Source organism: Sorex fumeus, unplaced genomic scaffold, assembly GCF_029834395.1.
Source record: "Sorex fumeus unplaced genomic scaffold, SorFum_2.1 ptg000122l, whole genome shotgun sequence".
Classification (NCBI taxonomy): Eukaryota; Metazoa; Chordata; class Mammalia; order Eulipotyphla; family Soricidae; genus Sorex; species Sorex fumeus.
Window position 1 is genome coordinate 26,175,001 of NW_026606179.1, and position 22,931 is coordinate 26,197,931.

Sequence of the window (22,931 nt, forward strand, 5' to 3'; positions counted from 1 at the left end):
GGCCTCTGAGCCCTCTCCCGACCTGTAACCTGCAGCCTCATGATGTGGTGCAACCCAGTGACTAGTCCTGCAGGAAAAACTCTGCTGTCTACACATTACAGTAGGTGTCTCTTCACAGCCAACTGCTCAAACTAAGGCTTTCCCACCAGCACCCAGCAAACCTTGCGCTGGGTGCAACAACCAGCTCTCGATTAACAGACAAAAAAGACACTCAGGGCCCAGGAAATTTCCAATCCCTACATCCATTACATCCAATCCCAATCCCTCCCTGCCCCCTCGCCCTGCGTGCACATGCACCCACACACACACACACACACACACACACACACACACACACACACACCCATACTTCTCCATGCCATGGATCAGGAAAACCAAGATGATGCCCATTTCAAGGATTCCTTTCCAACTAGAGTTCATTTTGTAAGCTCTAAAAAAAAAAAAAAAAAAAAACTTCTAGTAAACCTTTCTCCCACCCTCATTTTGGTCTTGAAAACTTATGACTGATAATCCTCTTTGTTTCAAGGAAAAGCCTGGGTTCCATGAAAAAAATGTTCGCAAGATTACAACAGAAATCGCTAAGTCCCCCAATCTAATGCCATAGCAGCTAAGTTTATCTTAGCCCATATTTTGGATATTCTCAGGGCAATATTATCCTTGCTGCACCAAGCTAGTGGGGGAAAAAAAAAAACAACACCCCCCCCCACACACACACACACACCCCTCAGCTGCAGCAGGTGGGATCCCAGGGCCTGTTTGAAGCTCCAGCCCTGCCCCCAGAGGTACGAGCTGGCTCTGTCCTAAAGATGTGCCCAGTGGGTCCCAGGGACATGGCCGTCCATCAGCCAGTGCCGTGTTAATACAGGCCTTCACATAATGAATGGTATACTTTGCAGATTTCTGTTTCCAGAGAAGAATGATTTAATATCATAAAATAAAGCTTGAGACCTTCATGCCAATTACTGTGTTTAAGTCATCGAAAGCCACCCAGGAAGGTTAGGGGAGCAAGCCAGTGTTAAAGGAACGTGTAACCCATCTGCAAAGAGAGGCCAACTTCTGCTGCTTTCTGGGTAAGAAGAGCAACTCGCTAAAAGCTTCAACACAGTGAGAAGAAAATGTCAGACACCACAACCTTATTGCATCGGCAATAAACACGAGCCAATAACTAAATCATTGTCGCCAGTTTTACTTGTGGGTCAGGCTGAGAAATACTGAAACACATAATCAAGTTCTTAGTGTATTTTACCAGAAAAAAAAAAAAAACAGGGAAGGCTCTCAGCTCAGAGCCGAGCGACAGTTCCTAAATATTATGAAGCATGAAGGCGTGTGGAAGAGGTAGGGACTCTGCTCAGGAACGGAAGGGAATTCTTGGTGGAGCTGGCAGTAAGGGAAGCAACACTGCACACGCCTCCCCCCTTGCTCTCTGCTGGGAGCACACACTGAACTTTGCAATCAGGAAACAATGAAAGGGAGGAAAATCAAAAGCTTCTCTTATGTAAGACCCACACACCTGAGGACACAGGCCTTGGGCACGGTGCATCCCAGCCAACAGCATGCTTTACTCAGCAGTGAGAATATTTTTTTTTAAAAAAAAAAACAATACTCCACAGATCAATCAAAAAAAAGGAAGGTAAGGCATTTAAATTATTTTAACATCATGTGTTTTTCAAAGCTATAAATACATATGAGGGGACTAATTGTAAACTCCAAGAAACCCAAATCCAAATTCATGTTGCCATGCGAATTCAATGATAATAAATTACATCCTTCTAAGTAAAGCATCCTCTGTAATAAAACACCCGCCGGAGAACTCAGAAGCCCTGATCCCAGCTAAAAGGATTCATGCCTTTAGAATTCTGCGCATATATATTATTTTTCTGTCGGTTCTCTCAACTTCTCTCAATTACTGATGTTCTCTATGTAATGAATTTTCTGGGGTTTGATGTGTGATTATGGCTATATTTTTATCTATATGTTTTGTGGTTCTTGTACTTAAGCTTTTTGCTCACAAATCCTTTATTAAAAGTACTAAATTGTAAAAAGCACATTCATATTTCACTCAGTGTTCCATACAGAAATGTGAGTTTCTGCAGCAAACACAGCTGCATACAGAAACTTACCATAAAATAACACCCTAGATAAGAGATCTCTGCACTCTGAGCACTGCAGCTCAAGAGTAACTCTTCTGGGATAAAATCTGTTCGGGGCACTTCCACATTCCCTCACATAGGCTTATTAACCCCTCTTTGCTTTTCCAGGTCAAAACCACAGGTTAACAACTTAGGCAAAAGCCAAAGGCAAGCCCAGAGGTATTTCAAATTCGCCTGTTCCATGCTAGACCCTAGGCAGTTGTCGTGTTCTATCAAAAATTAGGGAGAGCCTCAAAGTCTGAGACAGGCACATCCATTTTCCATTTTTTATCTTTGTGAGGTTCTTTCGGTCCTCACTGGGGAAAGAGCAAACACAGGGAAGAGAAGCCTTGCTTTGGGGTGAGATGGCTCCCATGTTGCACTGTCCTCCCATTGTTCATTGATTTGCTTGAGCGGGCACCAGTAACATCTCCACTGTGAGACTTGCTGTTACTGTTTTTGGCATATCGAATATTCCACAGGGAGCTTGCCAGGCTCTGCTGTGCAGGCGGGATACCCTCGGTAGCTTGCCAGGCTCTCCAAGACGGACGGAGGAATCAAACCCAGATTGGCCGCGTGCAAGGCAAACACCCTAACCACTGTGCTATGGCTCCACCCGGCTCCCGAAATGGGGTGCAGAGACAAGAGTCCAACCTGCCCTGGTGATTCCTGGGTATTGACTTGAGCCGAGATGAGAGAAATCTCAGCAGAAGTCTGACAGAAGCACACGGGTATCTTGGGTGGGAAGGAAGTGGTGGGGGGAGGGGGTGCTCGCCAGTCAGCGATCAGGCCACTGACCTTTGAGAGAAATTGCACATGAGACCAAACAATGACTCAGCACCCAAATTTCAGAAGCAAATAAAGAAATTGCCAGCACAATAAATGAGCCCAACACTTAAATTTGGGAGCGTAAACTATAAATAAGGCCCCTACCCAATCAGGTGCAGGGAACGGGCCTGCTCTGCTGACCCAAGACCCCTGTCATATTCTCACTCCTCTAAGTGACCCCAGATGGGCTCCCAAGCCTCAAAGCCTGGACCAGTATTACCTAGTGAATGTGCCAGGGCAAGAATAAGGGATAGGCCTGGCCACCCTCTACAGGCTCATTGCTGCAGTGTTCTGGGGTGGGGGTGATGAACGGGACATTCCTGGGGCACTACAAGCCCATTGGCCCACCCTATGGTGACTTCCTGTCACCAGCTCTCTACTTACTAAGCTTGCAGAGGGTATACAGGTGGGGGAACTATGGACGTCAGGACAGGTTCTCCAGGGACCAAGGGAAAACCGGCTCTTCTCCCCAAACTCTGACTCAGACCCCTCAGCAGAGTCATGGTCAGCCTTGCAGGGGCTTCATCCAGCTGCTTGAAGAGGGGGAGTAGAGCTTCATCCCGTCCCACCCTGGGAAGCCACAGTCAGTGAGAAGGGTGTGGTCTGCGGCTCTGAACTCAGGGAGAGGCAAGATGGAACCCTTATCCCTGGCGCCCCAGGTCCCTCACACTTTCCTATTGCCTGGGCTTCTTCCCTGCACTTTCCCATGAGATTCATCAATACTCCAGAGGAGCAGCTGTGTGAAGGACTGCAACATGCACCCCGACCCTGCATTCTGCTCCCCTCTGTGCTAGAGGACAGCCAGGAGTCCCCCAGACCACGTACCCTTCTTCTGAAGGCAGTAGCAGCAGACACTTCACTCCTAAAAGTCCTTCCAGGCCCCTAATGAGATCCTGGACCTGTCTGTCACTCCCCACCCATGCCTCCAAATTGGGGGTCTGATTCATGGCCACGATGGACAGCCTGTGAGGCCAGTCTATGGAGGAGGTGGCCAAGGGCCCTGGCTTTCCATTCCATCTAATGGGATAGGTGCTCCCCCCTCTTCCTCTTTCATTCTGGCCAGAACGGGAGCAATGCCCTGCTTGGGACCTTACCGAGGGGCACATCTGTCCCCCCTCCCCACATACCACCAACTGTCCCAGAAAACTCCTTATTCTACCCCCTTCTCGCCTTCTGTGAGTTCAGACCCGCTGGGCCCCCCGCTGGATCAGCACAGTGAAGTGAGCAGGCGCAGAACAGTGAGTCCAGCAGCCCCCGGCAGCTGCCCTGGCCTCAGCCATCACGTCAGGCCAGGGAGGCCGGGTAGGGGCAGTGTCAGCAAGGCCTCTGACACCTGGCTCAGGAGTGTCAAAAAGCAAGCTTGCTCCTCTAGAACCCCTGGATCTGCTCTCCAGGGAATCCATGAACTATGGATGTATGTGGAAGTGGGTGATGAACCCCTGTAGGAGCCTGTTCTGGGGGAGCCTCTGCTGTCCCCCTGGACTGTCTCCACATCACCAGACCAGCCCCAGCACAGGCAACCCAGCCACCCTGAACAGCAAGTGAGCAGCAGTGGGCAGGGGTGGGGTTGTGCAGGCATGCTTCTGTTGGGGTCCAGAAACATGGTTCTGCTGGGGACCTAGACAGGTGTGTAGGTGTGGGCACAAGTGCACACCCTTTCCCCTTTCAGAACTTTGGGACACTAGCTAGGCTCAAAAACCGTCTCTTAAGCTGGGCCTCTGGGTGTTTGCACATGAAAAATCCCAAACTGGAAATTGTCTGCCATAGAGACAGGGGAAGGGATAGGATGGGGGGACATTGATACCGGGGACATTGGTGATGGAAAATGTGCACTGGTGGAGGGATGCATGTTTGATCATTGTATGCCTGAAACTCAAACATTTAAGGTTTGTAACTGTATCTCATGGTGATTCAATAAAAGAGAGAAAGAAAGAAAGAAAGAAAGAAAGAAAGAAAGAAAGAAAGAAAGAAAGAAAGAAGGAGGGAAGGAGGGAGGGAGGGAGGGAGGAAGGGAGGGAGGGAGGGAGGGAGGGAGGGAGGGAGAGAGGGAGGGAGGGGAAGGGAGAAAGAAAGAAAGAAAGAAAGAAAGAAAGAAAGAAAGAAAGAAAGAAAGAAAGAAAGAAAGGACCCCCAAACCAGAGAGTCTACTAACTTGGAGCCCAGGATGCTCTGATGCAGCTTCTCTCTATAGGCAGAGAGTGTCTGATGTAAAAATCCACAGGCAAACCCAAGTTTGCAGTCCAGTGCAGGAAGAAGGGCTGAACTAAGTAATTATGATTCCAAGTGCAAAATTGTCATCTGTCCCCCCACTGCCAGCCAGACCTGGTGCATGACATCTGTCACATCCATCTGGGGGATGAGTGCTTTGTGTGCAGGCACTGGTGGCACCAGTGTGGGGAGGGTGGCCTGTCCTTGGGAGACCAGCATGAGAAGTTCCCAGGTCACTGAGTGCAGGTCAGTCTCCTGGGGGCCCTGAGAAGGGATGCCCCAAGGACTGGGGAGGTGGAAGGCTGGGCCCACCTTCCAGACAGGGCACGGCAAGAGAACCCCTGAGGAAGGCGGGGAGTGCAGAGGCTGCAAGGAGCTGCTATAGGAGTCCCATGCTGGTGGCGTGTGGTTTCAACACCACTCTTGGCCCTATAAAGATGCAGAAGCCAAAAGAAGAGTCCTGTGAGTATGCGTGCACCTGTGCGTGCACGTATCTGCATGTGTGTGTGTGCATGTATGTGCCTGAGTGAGTCTGCCTGCCAGCCCTGCCACTTGCCCCCTGACCTTGGCCAAACCTTCTACAATATGAGGCCACAGATGTTGAGATTAGAGGCAGGGTCTGCCCTGCTCTGTGATTCCAGGGCTCCCCACCAGGCCTGTCAGCAAGCTGAGCTCTGCCTTTCTCGCTGATTGTCTCCGGGGGGCGGGGGGGGGGGGGGGGGGGAATCTGGCGGTGATACCCTCAGTGCCCTGTCCTGTCACTCACTCACACTCTATCTCTGAGTCTTGGACTCTGGAGCACCCCAGGTCTGATTACACATCCTACCTTGAGCCAGTGGCACCTTACACACCCCTGCGCCCGGAAGACATAAACATTTGTCAGTCCTTCCTGGAGTTGGATCTTCAGTGGAACTGCTGGTATGGCCATGGCCTTGGGTGCTCCCTCTTTCCCCCACCACCTTGCGTGGACTTGGCAGAACATCCACACAACCTGCTTGTGCTGCTTCTGAAGACCTAAGCCACCTGTTTCACGACTGCACTGGTGACACGTGTCTCCCCCTTGAGAACGGCTTCCTCGGCTCTACCCCCAAACCTTCTTAATAATGGAGTAAATGTCAGATGCGAACAGTTCCTATTAAAAATGTGCTTGTCAGATGTGCTCAGAGGGGCTTCGTGTCTTGATTCGGTCATTTCTGAGATCCAGGGTACCCCGACACTCTCCTTGCTGAGCCCCCTGCACCCCCACACCTGCAGAGGTGAAGCTGGTTTTCCAAAGTGCACACAGTGCCTGGTGGGACCGTCTGCACGTCTGTACCCAGCCTGGAAATTCCCATATTCCCTGGGCTTCCTTTTTTTTTTTTTTCAGCATCATACATTATATTTAAGTCTCTCCAGCAATACAAATTTCAATTTGGCCAAGCTCTTTAATATTAATAGTTGTCAATCCAAATGCAGAGTGCATGATAAAAAATTTAATCGAAACGAATAGCTCACATATTTCTCTACCTCCTAAATATAGTTACCAATTAGACAAAAGATTTGGTTATATAACTTTGTAGAATTAAGACCACCTACTAAAGACCACCAGTGAGGGCTGAGAAGGCCAGGATGATGACCCCACTCTGTTAATAGCTTCTGGAGCTAAAGCTGAGTTCACAGTCCATGTGACTCTATACACAAGCCCATGGGAAAACTACAGAAGCCAAGACTACAGGCAAATTCGGGGGGGGGGGGGGTCAAGATCTAATTCATCACCACATAGTCACCAATAATGACACCATTTAAAATGGCCCAGTAAATGGACTATCCCATGTTGGGACAAAGGAGTTACAGCAGTATCAACATCACCCCATTTTGCAGGCAGGAAAACTGAGCCTCAGAGAGGGCAGGATCCTGCAAGGCATTGGCGCTCTGACCTCCACAAGCATGCTTGCCTCGTGTCTTAATTCAGATGCCAGCATCCCGGGGTACTCTTCCCACTTCCTGTGAAAGCTCAGAGATGTTGGTAGTGGAGAACTCAAATCGCCACCAGGTCACGTGGCCCCAGTCCTCAGGGCAGAGAGTGACAACACAGACTGTCTTGTCAAATGGGGTAGGGGTAAGGGCAGACTGCCCAGTCTGACAACCAGCAATCTCCAGGGCAGTTCCAGGTCCTCAGTGTCAGCGGGACATCCTGATAAAGTAGGATCTCAAGGAAGCGCTAAGCCCAACAGAACCCTGCCCTTACTACCCAGATGCAAGAGCAACAGTCCTGGAGAGGCTAAGGCTTCAAAAAAGCCCTGGATCTCTCAGCAGAAGGACTGAGAAACTACACTCTTTCTTTCTCTTTCTCTCTCTCTCTCTCTCTCTCTCTCTTTCTCTCTCTCTTTCTCTCTCTCTCACACGCACACACACACACACACACTTTCCTGCACTCACAACACTCATACACAAACACACTCCTGCACTCACACACTCACTCCTGTACAGGCACATGCACACTCACACACACAAGCACACTCCTGCACTCATACACTCACTCCTGTACACACAAACACACACATGCTCACATTCCTGCACTCACACACAGAAGCACACCTGTACTCACACACATACTCCTGCACTCACACACACTCACACACAAGCACACTCCTGCACTTATACACTCACTCCTATACACGCACATGCACATTCACACACACACACACAAGCACACTTCTGCATTCATACACTCACTCCTGTATATGTACACATACACACAGACATTCACATTCCTGCACTCACACTGAAGCACATCTGTACTCACACACATATTCCTGCACTCACACACACAAACATACTCCTGCACTCACACGCTCACTCCTGTACATGCACACGCACACTCACACACACAAACATACACAAGCATACTCCTGTACTCACACACTCACTCCTATACTCATACATGTGCACTCACACTCATGCACTCACACACACATTCACACACCCACATTCATACTCATGTACTCACATGCATACTCCTGCACTCGCACTTAGGGCCTCACACACACACACACACACACACACACACACAGGCACATGCACATGCACACTCTCTCTCACACAGGCACTGGGCACAGCACTAGCTGGCTCCGGACTGCGGAGCATCCTGCTGGGCACTCAGGGTACTTCTTCTGCAAATTACTCTAGGCCTCTTTTGTGGGCTGCTCTGGGCTCGGCCTGAAGCTACATCAAGCAGGAAGTTTAAATGAAATGGCTCCCAAGTTCCTTAAATGGTTTAATAAAATATATACTGACTTCAATGTGCAGTTTATAGTGGCAAACTATTGCCCCTCAGTTGGGAAAAATGACCTCCAGCCGGCAATATTACTTTCAGCTTCATGATCCTAGTCCACTGTCGCCCATTCCCGCAACCCACTGGGCAATTCTTTTCCGTAACAAGGCTGGCTGCAGCCACCACCATGTGTGCTAGGCCGAAGGTGCCGGCAATGTGCCTCCAAATGGCCTTTCTGTACAGAGACAAAAGAAATCACAGGCAGATGACACTGGCAAGGAAGGGGAAGGAGCTGTTCACTGCTCGCTGCTTGGAAAGCAGAGACCAGGAAATAGGGGTGAGGACTTGGAGAGCTCTGAAGGCATCAGATATGGCATCAGAGATATGGGCATGTACACATGCGTGTGTGCGTGTGCGTGTGTGTGTGTGTGTGTATGCGTGCATGCACACGTGTGAGCATGTGTGTGTAAGAAAGAGGGGGAAGAGAGAGGAAGAGAGAAAGAGAAAGAGAGAAAGAAGGAAATACACAGAAAGAGAAAGAGTAGGAGAGATAGAGAAAGAGAAAGAGAGAAGGAGATATATAGAAAGAGAAAGACAAAGAGAGAAAGAAAGAGAGAGAGAGGGAGATAGAGAAAGAGAAAAAGAGAGACAGAGAGACAGAGAGAACCCTCTTCAATACCACCCAGAATGGGAGCAGACAAGTCAGAGTTAGGAAAAATGCCTAAACACAGAAAGCACAGGTGGGACATAACCAGAGTTTATAAACCCACTCACCATAATGACAAATGGCTATGAACAGCTCTTCCAATCACTAATGGCACTTCCAATATTTGGTGCTGAAAGGATCAGCCTCATCTAAGGATGGGCTAGAATTGGGCTGTCAGAAACTGATGACCTTAACCCTAGGCTGCTTTTTGAGGTAGCTGGTTAAGGTCATTAGTATCATATGGTTAGTTAAATTAGACATCTTACAATTTTTTTGAACAAAAAAAAGGCCTTCTTTGGTTTAAAAAAAGCAGTAATTTCCTTTTCTGACATTTTTCATTTTTAAGGTAATAAAAATGGCACATGTGTACCGTGGCGTAATGGATTAATTAAGGAATATTATGTTTATCCTAACTCTTACCCAAGTTGTACATCTTCATAACTCACTCATAAAAATTAATGCATTATCTTATACCATGGGATGATAGATCTTCTATTTTTACCAAACCTGCTCAGAATACATTGTTCTAAATTGGATTATTTTGAGAAATAGTACATACCATATTCTGATATCATCAGCCCAAAATTATATTGTTATTTTAAAACATTTATATTATTATATTTTTAAAAAACCAAAACCTTCTTCCCACTGAGGCTTTGAATTTCAGGCTATTCTTGCTCTTAGAAAATCAAGCTGCTTCCCCACCTACACTCCCAGGCAGCCTATTTTATATCTTCTCTCATTCACAATGGATGTGTTGTTTAAAAAACACATGCATTGCATCAAAGAATCACTGGACAGTATTTTTTGGCTATTTCTTTGTGTCTTGATGGTAGATGTGAGTATAAAAGAATATTCATGCAAGATTCATAAAGGCCCCAGATTTCAAAATCAACAGATGAAAAATCCCTAAAAATAATAATGTCCAGATGTTGCTTATTTAAATGAGCTGTTGCTATTTAATGTTGCCAATCACAAAAGTGATAGAATTTGAGAATTTCAAGGTATTCATAATTTGCAGAGGATTATAAGTTTTTTTTTATCCAGGGAGCATCCAGGGCAATTAAAATTGGGGTTTCAGTAAACACAAATGGCTCCCTCACAGAGGCCACCTGTATAACCTTGGCGGCACAGTGCATTCTTCTCCAGGACACTTCAGGGGAAAATGTAACTTGCCAGGCCTAAAATGCAGCTTGTTTTTAATGTGCTCGAACCTCAGAATTGGAGGCACCCAGAGGAATCATATAGGCCGAATTTCTCTTTTTATTGGTAAGAAAATGGAGATCAGAAACTCAAAATGCTTGATCCAAAGTCCCTTGTCTGAGAAGTAGGGATGACCAAAAAAAAAAAAAAAAAGGATCCAGAATTTAGTTTTCAGGCTGGGATGTTGTCCACTTGCTAGAATTGAGGCTCAGTGTTCATCTAATCCCCAGACTCACAAACAGTGATTGGGCCCCGGGACCGGCCCAGGAGAGTGCGCAGGGACCTAGACCACTGACACTCCATCAGATCCCTGCAGAGCTTCTCTGGCCCGAGTCAGAAGGAAGGAATCGGCAAGGCTTTCTTTCATGGTTGACAGGTTCGGGGTTCTTGGAGCAGCACAAGGAAATTGTCATTGAAGAGGATGTATGGAGAGTCTGTGTTTGAGAACCCGGTGGGTGGGGATGGGAGATACTTGAGTTCTCCTTCCAGTCAAACCTGGTTGGGAGACAGGTTCACCTGCCTCTCGGGTCTTCTCTACCCTAGATTCTAGCACAGGTGGAGCCTGGCCTCTGAACAATGTGGATGTGGAGTGTGGTCCCAGGGCTCAGCCTGGACGTGCCTCCTCTACCTCAGAGGCAGGCCCAGGTCTTGACTTGCCTGGGAGGATGTGGTCCTAGGTGTTTGATTTCAACTGAGAGTACACAATGAGGGCATCGCTCCAAAGGGCAAGGGCTGCCGGTGGACCTGAGGGTGCTGGATATGAGGTCTAAGTGGAAGCTGAGTTCACTAAAGGCACTCTGCAGGGGCTGGGGCGGGTGGGTCCTGCTGTCCAGCCCAGAGTTTTCCATCCAGGCTGGGTGCAGGAAACAGGACCTCCTCATTCAGCCCCGAGACAAAGGCATTCTGGGCCTCTCCTTCCCCCAGAGCCATCACCCTCTCCAGCAAGCCTGAGGCACTCACTCCTTATGCTCAGTCCTGGTCTGGTGTGCCCCCTCGAAGAGTTGGTGGCCCCCCTCCCAACACCCCCTACTCAGGGACTCCCTCATCTGGGGGACATGCTTCTCTCCTCTCTTGTGAAATGCTGCAGCTCATGCAAGAACAGCAGTATCTGAACTGAATGATCTTTTTTATTTTTAACTTCAGTCATAGAACTGTCAAAGGTGTGGGGGGAAAGAAGCTGGAGGCTAACACACTATTTGAGAAGCACATAGGGAGGAACTCGAGGCTGGGACCTGGCCACACGATCTTGCTGGCAAAGTAACTCAGGGAAGGCAGAGATTCCTGCCCTACGCAGAGGCTGAGGGCAGCACACTTCCTGCTGGAGGAAGCCTAGACCTCAGTCAACTGATGCACTAGGGCTCTGGTCTTGCCCTGGCATGGAGGTTCCAGAAGCTTGGTCTCTGAGACAAAGTATCTGCAACTGTCACCTGGGGGGTGGTCTATCTCTGGCCCCTGGTGGTGGTCTCATGTCTGATGTTGGAGCATCTCACACATCTCATCATCTTTTCTTTATTTTTTCTCTTTTGGGTTTTTAGGCCACACTCGGTGATGCTCAGGGCTTCTCCTGACTTTGCACTCAGGGATCACTGCTGGTGGTGCTCAGGGGGGCCATATGGGATGTCAGCAATTGAATCTGGGTCAGCTGAGTTCAAGGCAAGTGCCCAACCTGCTGTGCTACCCTGCCCCTCATCATTTTTTCTGCTGCCGAATCCCAGCTTTTGCTGAGGGTCCCCCCTGTAGGGCTGGTATAAATGAAAGCTTGGCAGCTGGTGGCTCAAATGATAGCTAAAGGACACGGAAGTCCCCTCCCCTAGAAGGTCCAGGTCCCCCTTGCAAGACCACGTGTCCATGAGTGCCACCCCAACCCCCACCCTCTGGCCAGTGCTCTAGATGAGCAGGACCTCAGATCCAAAGCAGTCAGTTCCTGGGCTGGGTGGAATAGGGAGCAGTGGGGGGCTGGTCAAGCCAGTGCAGAGGTAGACGGTGCTGCCACAGAAAGAGGTGGTCTGCTTGGAGGACCACCTGGCTGGCTCCTGACAGTCCTATCAGACACCTCTGGCCAAGTGAGTGAAGGAGGTCTTAGAGAAAGCCAATCAGACAGTTGCCCCCAGAGGTCAGGGCCACTCAGGTCCACATCTAGGAAAAAGACCTTTCAGGGACCACAGCCTCTGAGCTCTGTCACCGGCCTAAACATACCTCTGGGTCCGGACATACCTCTGGACCAACAGGGCTACTTCCTCAGTTCTTCTGCAAATATTAGCAAGACAAGATCCTGGTCACTCAGCCCTTCACTGACAGTGACACTCAGGCCCATGAACTTGCCGCACATCTGGGAGCCTGGGAGGCAGCTGCCACAGAGCCAGTGAGCTCATGGCAGGGAGATGCCAGTGCCAGGCTCTCCCAGCTGCCACACGAGAGTCCACGGCACAGCACCCACACCAGCCAGCCCTGAGGCCCTATTCAGCATGAGCATCAAGAGGCCAGAGGGGTGGGGGCTCACAGAGGGTGGGGTCAGGAATCACTGGACTCTCCTGCCCTTGCAGAACAAACATTCCCTGCCCTGTGGTCAACTCTCACCTTTACTTCCCAGGTGCACAAACATTGTTTTCTTCTACGCATCTTTCTTCAAATGAAGGCTCAACAAGAATGCTCAGTGTGACTGAGGGTGCTCTCGAGAGGGTGCCCTAGGAGGGACGGGCAGTGTGTCCTGGTGCTCCCACTGCCTGCTCTGTATGAAGCACAGCTTCGCTGATGCCTTCAGAACCCCTAGGCCTCAATGTACCTATGATCTCTGGGCCAGCAGTGCCGACACTGCCAGCAACATGTTAGAAACTTGCAGGTTCGAACCCGACCCCAGACCTTCTGAATCTGTATCCCTATGCAGGGCCCCAAGCTGGTGTGCTCCTTCCTCCAGGCAGCTGCTGCACCCTGGTGCTCCCATTCTGCACCTGGATCCATACACAGCAATGTGGGGAATTCTTAGAGCACCAGGTGTCAGTACCATCTTAAGATCTTAGTTAAGCGACAAAAAATATCCTACAGAACCCAGCTCACTTCTAAGAGTATTGTTTTGTGCTACTAACTGTTTTAGACTTGAAAGTGCATGAGGAAACATTGAGAATCCTCTTGTAGAATTTCAAGACAAAACCAGAAATGGTTTTGGGGCAGGACAAGTTCATATCACAGACCTCTCCACCTGTGGCCCTCAAATACACACACACACACACACACACACACACACACACACACACACACACACACCTATCTGCACCCTCAATTCTAACTCTCCATTCCTCTGCCCTACAGTGTTAAAGGGCTAATTCCTACCTTCCCAAGGCTAAGTACACAGAACCCCAGATAAAGGTTTAGCTGCTAGTCCACAAAAAGACTAGGAGAAAAGGACTGGGGCAATCCAAGGCAGAAAATCAAGGTCAGATGATGATTGTCAACTCGGACAAATGGCTATCCACGCTTTGCCTGCATGCAGAATTATCAGAAGATTCCTGGTACTGAGTTGGATACCTGATGGATGGAGAGGATAGCAAAGGGGGAAGAGGTTAAGAGAGACAATGGACTGATTCCCTCATTAAATACAACAACTGGCCCTGTGAGTTCAAAAAAGCAAAATGGGATGGAGGGCAAAGTTCCACATTGAGGGTGCCAAAGACTATCTATGCCTAGAATAGTTCTAAACAAAGTAGAAACAACAGTATGATGGGGAAGCACCCAGCAACAAGCACACATCAATTTCCGGTCTGCTTCTCCTAGGTTAGAACTCCAAGAAAGAACTCGCTTTTTTCTCTTTACTTTTAGTCCCGAGGAAGTGCTGTGCATAGCGAATCTTCTCCTTCCTGGCATGCTGACGTTTCTCCTGCCTTGCATGATCTTAGGATTTAAATGAAGGGGATAAAGAAAAACTCAGTTCGCCTAACACCACCTGGAGCTTTTTTTCTCACCCACAGTTTTCCACTTCTCCCCATGACAATATCAGGTTTCAGCAAAATTCTAGGTTTTCCCTCAGTTGATCTCAGATCTAAAAGCCCAGGTAGCAGGGCAGTGGGCACTGTGGTGGTGAGAAGGGCAGCAGAGTGAGTGCAGGAAAGGTGCCACCTCAGCGAAGTATGGGTAAGTGACTCATGCAAGTTATTCTCTTGTCTGATACTCAATTTTCTTTGCCTGCAAAGTGGGTTGCTGAATAGGTGACAAGTGTAATATAAAATAACGTAACTTGAGACAGACACCCAAGGTCAGTAAACACAAGGGACAGGAATATTGCCCCATAGTTGGAAACCTGTCTCATGAGCTGGAGGGGGAGAAGGCAGCTGGAATAGAGAAGGGATCACTAAGTCAATGATGGTTGGAGGAATTGTTCAGGATGGGAGATATGTGCTGAAAGTAGATAAAGGACCAAACATGATAACCTCTCAGTATCTGTATTGCAAATCATAATGCCCAAAAGCAGAGAGAGAGAGTATGGGGGGGAACTGTCTGTCATGGAGGCAAGGAGAGGGCCGGGAAGGGAGCATATACTGTGGACATTGGTGGTGAAGAATGTGCATTGGTGGAGGGATTGAAACTCAAACATGAAAGCTTGTAACTGTATTGCATGGTGATTCAATAATAAAATTTTTTTAAAAAAAGAAATAAAGTTTAGCCAACACTGTCTATAAAGGGCCTGGTGAAATCCACTAAAGACTTAACAGGCCGATGCTCTTTTGCAACTAGAGCATCTAAGTATGTTGAGCAAGTGAATCCAGAACTCATGCTGTAAGGAAACGAACGGAACTGAGATCTGAATTTCACAGACTTCTCATATGCTACAAAGCTGTTTTTGCTTTGCTTTTTTCCAAACACTTAGAACCGTAAAAGCCATTCTTAGTCACAAGCTATACAAAAATAACAGTACACATACTGCGAACTACTTTATAAAATAAAAAAAATAATAAATAAAATAAAATAACAGTCTCCAATGGAGACGTTACTGGGCCCGCTCGAGCAAATCGACGAACAACGGGAGGGCCTTTACCTTTACCTAAAATAACATGAAAAAATAAAACAGTGCATAGTGAAATGTATCAGTTAGGATGGTTCCTAACTGAAAAACAACATAAGTTTTGGTGAGGATGTGGAGATATTAAAACCCTTGTACACAATAGATGGGACTACAAAACGCCCCCACCACTATGGGGAAAATGTGACAGGTCCTCAAAAAAATGTTCAAATGGAATTAGCATAAGATCCAGCAATTCCACTTTGGGTCATGCACCCAGAGAAATGAAATCAGGGTTCTGATTTCTTGATATTTGTACGCCCATATGTGTGGCCAAATTATTTGCAATAACTGATAAGTAACATGCAGTAATTATCAGAGTCAAATTCATAAGATCAGAAGGTAGAATGGTGGTGGCCAAAGGGGAGATGGTTTAATGGGAACAAACTTTCAGCCTGAGTCAATAAAATATACTCAATATGTAGAGAGGTGATGGCTACTTGAAAATGTAAATGTATTGACATCACCAAATGGCACACAAAATGGTCAAGACAGTAAATTCTATTGTGTGTATTGGATAATTGTTGAAAAATTAAATGTTAAAAAAAAGTCTGCATAGCAGAGGTGACCACCCCAAGTATCGGGTGTACAAGCAGCCTAGGAAATATTCCCCCTAAAGAAAATGAATGGAAGGGTATTGGGTTTAGAGACTTGAGCGCTAACGGGCAAATAAAGACATTTGTAAGATTTATTCATTCAAGTATTCACTGAACACCATCTCTGGTGCTAATCTGGGCAAAGACACTAGAAGAGCCATCCCAGTCCAATCTTTCCATCCCAGGCACATGCTGCTACAGTTTCTAATAGGCAGACCTGCTCCTTCACACATGCGACACCTCAGGGGCCCCCTGGGGTGCCAACGTTCAGTGGAGACAGAGATAGCGGTGAAACCTCATGGCTCATCCACAGACGCACACCCCCACCCTAGGGGTGGTCAGTGATCTTGTCAGGGATGGAGAAGTTCAATGACTACAAGGGTAAGTTTAATTATATGTTGTCGCTGACTAGCAGTGGTTACGATGGTACAATTACACATGTAATTTATAGGCGAGATACTTGCATACATAATAAACCAAAAGCAAAACATTAAATTTCAGTGGATACTAAAAATATTTAATTGGGCCAAGGCATGGAGCAGTCCCATTTACAAGGGAATGGGAGAGAAAGACCAAGCCCTTCCCCTGTCTTTGAAGCACTGACTGGCTGTCCCCACCCATCATGACACGTGGCATCCGTCCCAGGAATGCTCGCCTCAAACACCAAATAAATCCCAAACTCCCAGTGGTGTGTCAGCAATGCCCCTTCACAGAAAAAAGAGGGTGGAGGCCTGACCCAGGAAACTCAACCCCTCCTCCCCTTTTGTGACATTCTCTGAATGGCTAGCCAATGTCCCGAGGGTGTTGGGAAGACCACAGGCTTGGCACATGGTCTTGGGGCTCCAGATTTGGTATGAAGCAGAGGAGGGAGAGCTAATTATCTCACAGCAGCCTATACATTTATTAACTTGAATTGATAGAAAGAGGAAAAATGAGTGAACAGGGAGACTCAGAATAGTAACAGTGACAGTGACTGGTTAAATGCCTACTTGGACCCAATCTGTAATTTAAGTGCTACCAATCCACTGCATGATCATTATTTCCACTTCCAATTTATAGATGGAAAGACTGAGGCCCCATGAGGCTAACTCCTTGGACACCTGCTCATAGAGCCACTAAGCATGGACCCAGGGTTGAACCAGGAAACTGGCTCCAGAGGTTTTTGCTTTAAGCTTCCAAGTCTATGGATAAGGTCCCTCCTGGGTAGTTCCCATCAGCACTGCTGTCATGTCTAATATGACTTCAAAGGCAACGGAAGGTTTTTCATCCTCAGACCAGGTACAATTTCCAATAGGCAGGCAATACTGCCTTGGCTGAGAATGTCCCACCCCTGCTCCAAGCCTAAGCCTTTCTCCAGTAGGCTGGTCCTGGTCATGGAACCACTGGTGCCCCAGAGATGGAGCATTTTGCCTCAAGAAAACAATTAGCCCCACACATAACAGGAACCAAGAGCAACTAGCCAGAGCCTACTGTGAGGGCCAACTTCTACTCTGCCTCTGTCTCCAGTTCCATCGTGTGTATGTGCACAAAGACTTTTAAAGATATTTTTACAAGTCACTCATGTGGTTTAAGCCTACAGAGATTTTCTTGCACCATACTAGACATACTTTTTTATATTTTAAAAAATAATGGAGGAGCTGGAGAGATAGATCAAAGGTCTGGAGTTCATGCTTTGCCTATAGATGGCCTGGGCTCAATCCCTGGCACTACCTGGTCCCCCAAATCCCACTGGAAATGACCACCAAGCACAAAGATAATGAGAATGTCTTTCTATAATGAACCACTTGGATATGTGTGTGTATGCTTGTGTGCATGCGTGCATGTATGTTGATTATAATGTGTATAGATTATAATGGGGAGGGCAAGGAATGAAGAGATGGTAACATGATATTTCATTTGGACTTACTATTCTAAGGTTCTGTTAGGGCTTGAGTCAGAGTCCCTGGTGCCTGTCCATTCATTCATCCACACTTCCAGTTACCAAAGTTTTATTGAGAACCTACATGCATTGAATACCATTCCCAGAATGGCCGGGTTTCACTGCAGTACGGAGACAGACTAGAAACCAGTAAAGGAATAAGAGACAAACACTGTCTGCACCCAGCATTTGAAATCCTCTGAACACAAAGCTAGTCAGGGCCATTCCCTCCTTACACGGCCATCACAGATAAGTTGTGAAATCAAACAAGAAGGTCTTCCATGGAACAAGTTAATGGTCCAAAAATGTATTCCAACAAGGCAGAATCAGTTGAGGGCAAATACTTCAGAAAATATTTCTATGACAAAAACTTTATTTCTCATCTCCTCTATCCTTGATTTAAATATATACATGTATGTGAGTGCATATGTATCAAGATTCAAGTATTTCAATACACATTTTGTATTCAAAATACTTTTCCTGATTTCAGTTGATTGCATATTTCGAGCCAATGTTGCAGCAGTAATTTTTGTTCTGAATCAAAAACAAGGATATCTCCTCTCTCCCCGCCCAAATCCAGCACCCTTTTTTTTTTTCTTCCCCCACCCCACACCCTAAGAAGACCGACACTCAAACTGCTTCTCAAGGTCTCAAATACAAGCCTCATTTCTTCCCAGTCAGCTAGCTTCCTACTGAAGATTTGGGGAGTTTTAGGGGATAAGGTGCTAAGACCACATCACAAAAGCACCAGGACAAACCTCCCCATTTTGATATGAGTGTGTAATTGTTTGAATACATCTTGTCAGTACTATAATAATGTCATCCTTGGTTGACACAGATCTTAAAGCCTTTTGAAAAGGTGGAATATCATCCATCATGGACATGATTACAAAGGGATTTAAGTAGAAGAGTTAAAATGTGGGCCCTGGATCAGACTCTCTAGCAAAGCAGGGAGAGAAAGAAGTGTAAGGGCTATAGTTGAGCCTGGGGAAAAAATGTAGTGCTAGCCATCATTCTCATTTCTCTTTCAAAACCCAAGAGGCTCTGAGAGGTACCAAGGTACTCTAGACTCTGCTGAGTTTCCCCAGTCATACCTGAAAGTATCTACCTATGTCTTATCACACTACACCCAGGTCGCCTAGAGGATGGGTGGTGATTTCTGGGAGCATTTGGGGAAAGATGCACTCCAGTATCTGGTGGGTAGATCCAGGTGTGGGACTACACCTTAGCAGGAAGCCCACGGGCAAATATCACTCAGTCCTAAACATCAGTAGTGCAGAGGGAGGCTGAAAATGCTGCCACGAACCAGAGAAGGGGCCACAGGCAGAGAGAGAAGGCGAGCTGGGAAAGGACAGGGGTCCTGCCACCTCTGGCTTCATACCTCTCTGCTCACCAGCAGACCAACTGAGGCAGATAATAGAAGAGAAAATGTACGCATGGGAAGAAAAGAGTCTCTGAGCCAGACCATTTTCCCATTTGCCTTTTGATCTAAAATACACTTTTATTTCACAAGTCAGAAGGGGTTGGAAACCCAACATTTTTTTTTTCTAACTTCGAAGCAAAATAACCCAGTCCCATCAAAAACAAAATAATCTCTCTGGCAGATCCCTGGGACCATCCAACCTCTTACCTGACAAATCACAACAAGGCCTACAGATGTCAGATTCATCCCCGAGCCCAATCACACACCCGGATTACTAAGGCACAGAATTGTGAATTTCATTAAATATGTTAAAGGGGAAAATCAGCTTTGAAAAATAGTAATCCTGTCTTTCAACAAAAATATTATAGGAAGCTATGAATTTGGTAGATCCGAATAGGATGTTGGTACATGTTTTACTAAGGTAATATAATGGCACACTATTATTAGATCACATTAATCATCACTGTGCCAACGGCAGTGACAGCCCCACTGAAAAGGATTGAAAGGCCTGGTAATGGATATAAATTACCCATTGTGTGATAAAAGGATTTTTACTAAGAAGGTAAGAATAAAACAGCAAATTTCTAATATAACTGTTGTATAAAAACCAAAATAAAAGTAATCCACGGTCAGTAATATCCACAAAATCAGAAAAAAGCGCTTTTTCAGCAAGATAAAGTCACAATTTTTTTAAAAAAATGTATATTCAGTAAAATATAAAATTAATTTATGAGTTCCTAATTTGACTATTGCCCCAGTTGGTGCAGTGACCTGCAAGTCGGGTTTGGCTGATGAGATGTGAGGGTGAGTTTACAGGTGAGTGTGGCAGGCGTCACACACAAGCACTGACCTGTCCTCTGGCTTTTGAGTGTTTGTTCACTCCATTGCCAGAAAAACAATCCATAGCAGAGTTTGTGAGTTTGGGCCTGACCGACAAACACAGAACTGCTCACACCCTTGGTGCCGAGGAAGGGGCAGGAGGGGGCTGCATAGATGGTCTACTGACTCTAGGCATCAACCTTACCAGCTCACAAGGCTGCCCACTGGCCAGCAGCCATACCAAAAGATGTTACACAGGAGGACAGAGTCACTTCTGGCCGCTCTTGAGATCCTGCCATCTCTCCTGACATCACAGATTCGTCCCACCCAAACACTCCAAGACCTAGCCTGCGCTGGCTCCCAGACTCCATATCCAGAAGCTTCTGTTCATGGGAGGAAGGGAAAGCTGGAAGAACTCTTAACCCAGAGGGCATCCTGCACTCCCCCAAACTCACAGCCACTCCAAGGAACTACAAAATAAGGTTCCTTACCGAGCAAGTCCTAAAGCAACGGAGCTCCCGCCTGGCTGAAGGGTATTCTTTAAGCAGTGGTGGACAGGAGCTGCAAAAACAAGACCTGTTAGAAATTCTCAATGTCAAGCATACGAGCTTCAATAAGAAGATACACAGCATTCACCTGGGGTAATAATTGCTGGGTTAGTCCAAAAACATTTAATAGCCTCACTGTCCCAATTCGTTGAGCAACTTTTTTTAATGGGATATAAATTCAGTGCCAAACACCTTTTTCCCCCAGTCTCTAGACTAGGGAAAGCCTTCACTGCCCCACCCTTGGCCCCAGGACCTCTCGCAGATACCTACCAAACTGACTTTTTCTCAGAATTAATTCAAGTGTGTCTGTCAGGAGGCTTTGAACTCTGCCCATCCCCTCCCATCTGGAGGCAAAGATCCCTCCCTGCAGTCTCTGGACTAGGGGAAGCAATCACTGCTTCAGCTCCAGGACCTTCTCTCACAGAACCCGCCAAAGCTGGTGCTGCATCTAAACCAAATCAGTTGTTCCAAAAAGTCCCAGAGGCCTCTATGATACCCCAAACCTTGCTGATACATAGATACTAATGCATCTATGCAGCAACTTCACTCCTTCAATTCCACTAATTCTAAGGGTTGGTGGATAATTGCAGGTTCTGATATCTGTCCCAGAACATCTCTATAATAACTCTGGTACATAAACGTCAGTACCTAGACTTTCACTTGCCTGACCACTGAAATAGTCATGTCAAGGGCATAGAAATTGTTAGAATAACAAATGATGAGCAGTAGAACCTTAAAATAATGAATGGGATCAGTACTCAAATAATGGGGAATCTAAAGCTTAACTGTTAGAACCCACAAAACTCTAAGGGCAATGGGGAAACAAAGGAATTCACCTACACTGGCAGACAGAGATAAAAATTCTGCCAAATCCTTGAGTTCAACAAAAATCTCAAGCTCCTTGAGGAGGACCTCAAATCAACACTCCATGCAATGGCAGTGGAAATAAAGCAATCACTAGAAGAGAAATTCAATCAGCTCAAGGAAGAACTGATTCAAGGCATTAAAGAGTCCATACAAATGTAATTGAAGGAGTTAGAATATACAATAGCAAACCACAACAACAGAATTCTGCATGCAGAAAACCATATTAGCAACTTTGAAAACAAAACACAAGTCATCAACAGTAATGAAGCAGAGAGAGAGAGAGAGAGAGAGAGAGAGAGATTAAAGAATAGAAAAGAAAGTAAGATTCTTAATGAATGACAGCAAGAGGAATAGTATCCAAGTTGTAGGAATGCCAAGAAAGGGGAAAAAGGAGAAAGGAAAAAATGAATGGTAGAAGAAATAATAACTGAGAACTTCCCCATCTCTAGCAAAAGGTTTCTGCACAGATTCAAGAGGCCCAAAGAGTACCAAACAAAATAGACTCAAACAAAACAACACCAAGACACATAGTAATCAAAATGGTAAAAACTAAAGACAAAGATAGACTTCTTAAAGCAGCAAGAAAGAATAAAAACCTTAAATACATTGAAAATAACATGAGAATCACAACAGATCTCCCGTATGATATCAAACAAGCAAGACATGACTAGAGTGACAAATTCGTAGTACTGAATTAAAAAAAAAAACTCAACCTAGAGTCCACTACCCTACAAAGCTTTCATTTATATTTGAAGGAGGAATAAAAAACTTTTCAGGTAAACAAGAGCTGTCACCACTTGTGGTCACTAAAACAATACTGCAAGGATTACTGAAAGGCCACCTATAAAAAGCAAGTGGTCACTTGCAAAAACAACTTAACCCCCCATCCCCTCCAACACACATACAAAATGGCAATACAGTCTTTTATATCAATAAACTTTCTTAATGTAAATGGACCAAACTCTCCTAAAAGGCATGGAATAGCTGGATGGATCGAAAAGAAAATCTATTTGCTGCCTACAGGGAACACACCTACACTCATAGGATAAATACAGACTCAGAGGCAAAGGATGGAAGACAATCATGCAAGCCAATGATAGACAAAGAAAACAAAAAGGTAGGAACAACCATATTTAAATCAGATAGCATTCAACATCAAGAAAGTAACAAGAGGTTTCAATCAATACTATGTACTGGTTAACAATAGATCAAGAAATACTAACTCTTATCAAATATTTGTGCACCAAATGAAGAGTCAGAAAAGTTCATAAAGCTTCTATTCACATTCCTAAAGAGATACATTGATGGAAACACAATAGTAGTGGGAGACCAACTAATTTTGCCATTAGACAAATCAACCAGGCAGAATATCACTGTCCTCCT

General features: G+C 46.2%; 1 protein-coding gene across 9 annotated transcripts in view; it reads right to left on the bottom strand.

Annotated features, from left to right (window-relative positions):
• The window catches only part of ZNF536 (zinc finger protein 536), a 440,212-nt gene that overhangs the window by 358,074 nt on the left and 59,207 nt on the right, over positions 1-22,931 (bottom strand). For 7 of the 9 annotated variants that reach the window (XM_056135842.1, XM_056135849.1, XM_056135848.1 and 4 more), the window contains exon 2: positions 20,625-20,694. The exons of the other annotated variants lie outside the window; for them this stretch is intronic. The gene's annotated coding sequence lies outside the window, so the exon portion shown is untranslated. The remainder of the gene's footprint in view (positions 1-20,624; positions 20,695-22,931) is intronic. 9 annotated transcript variants of the gene reach the window in all.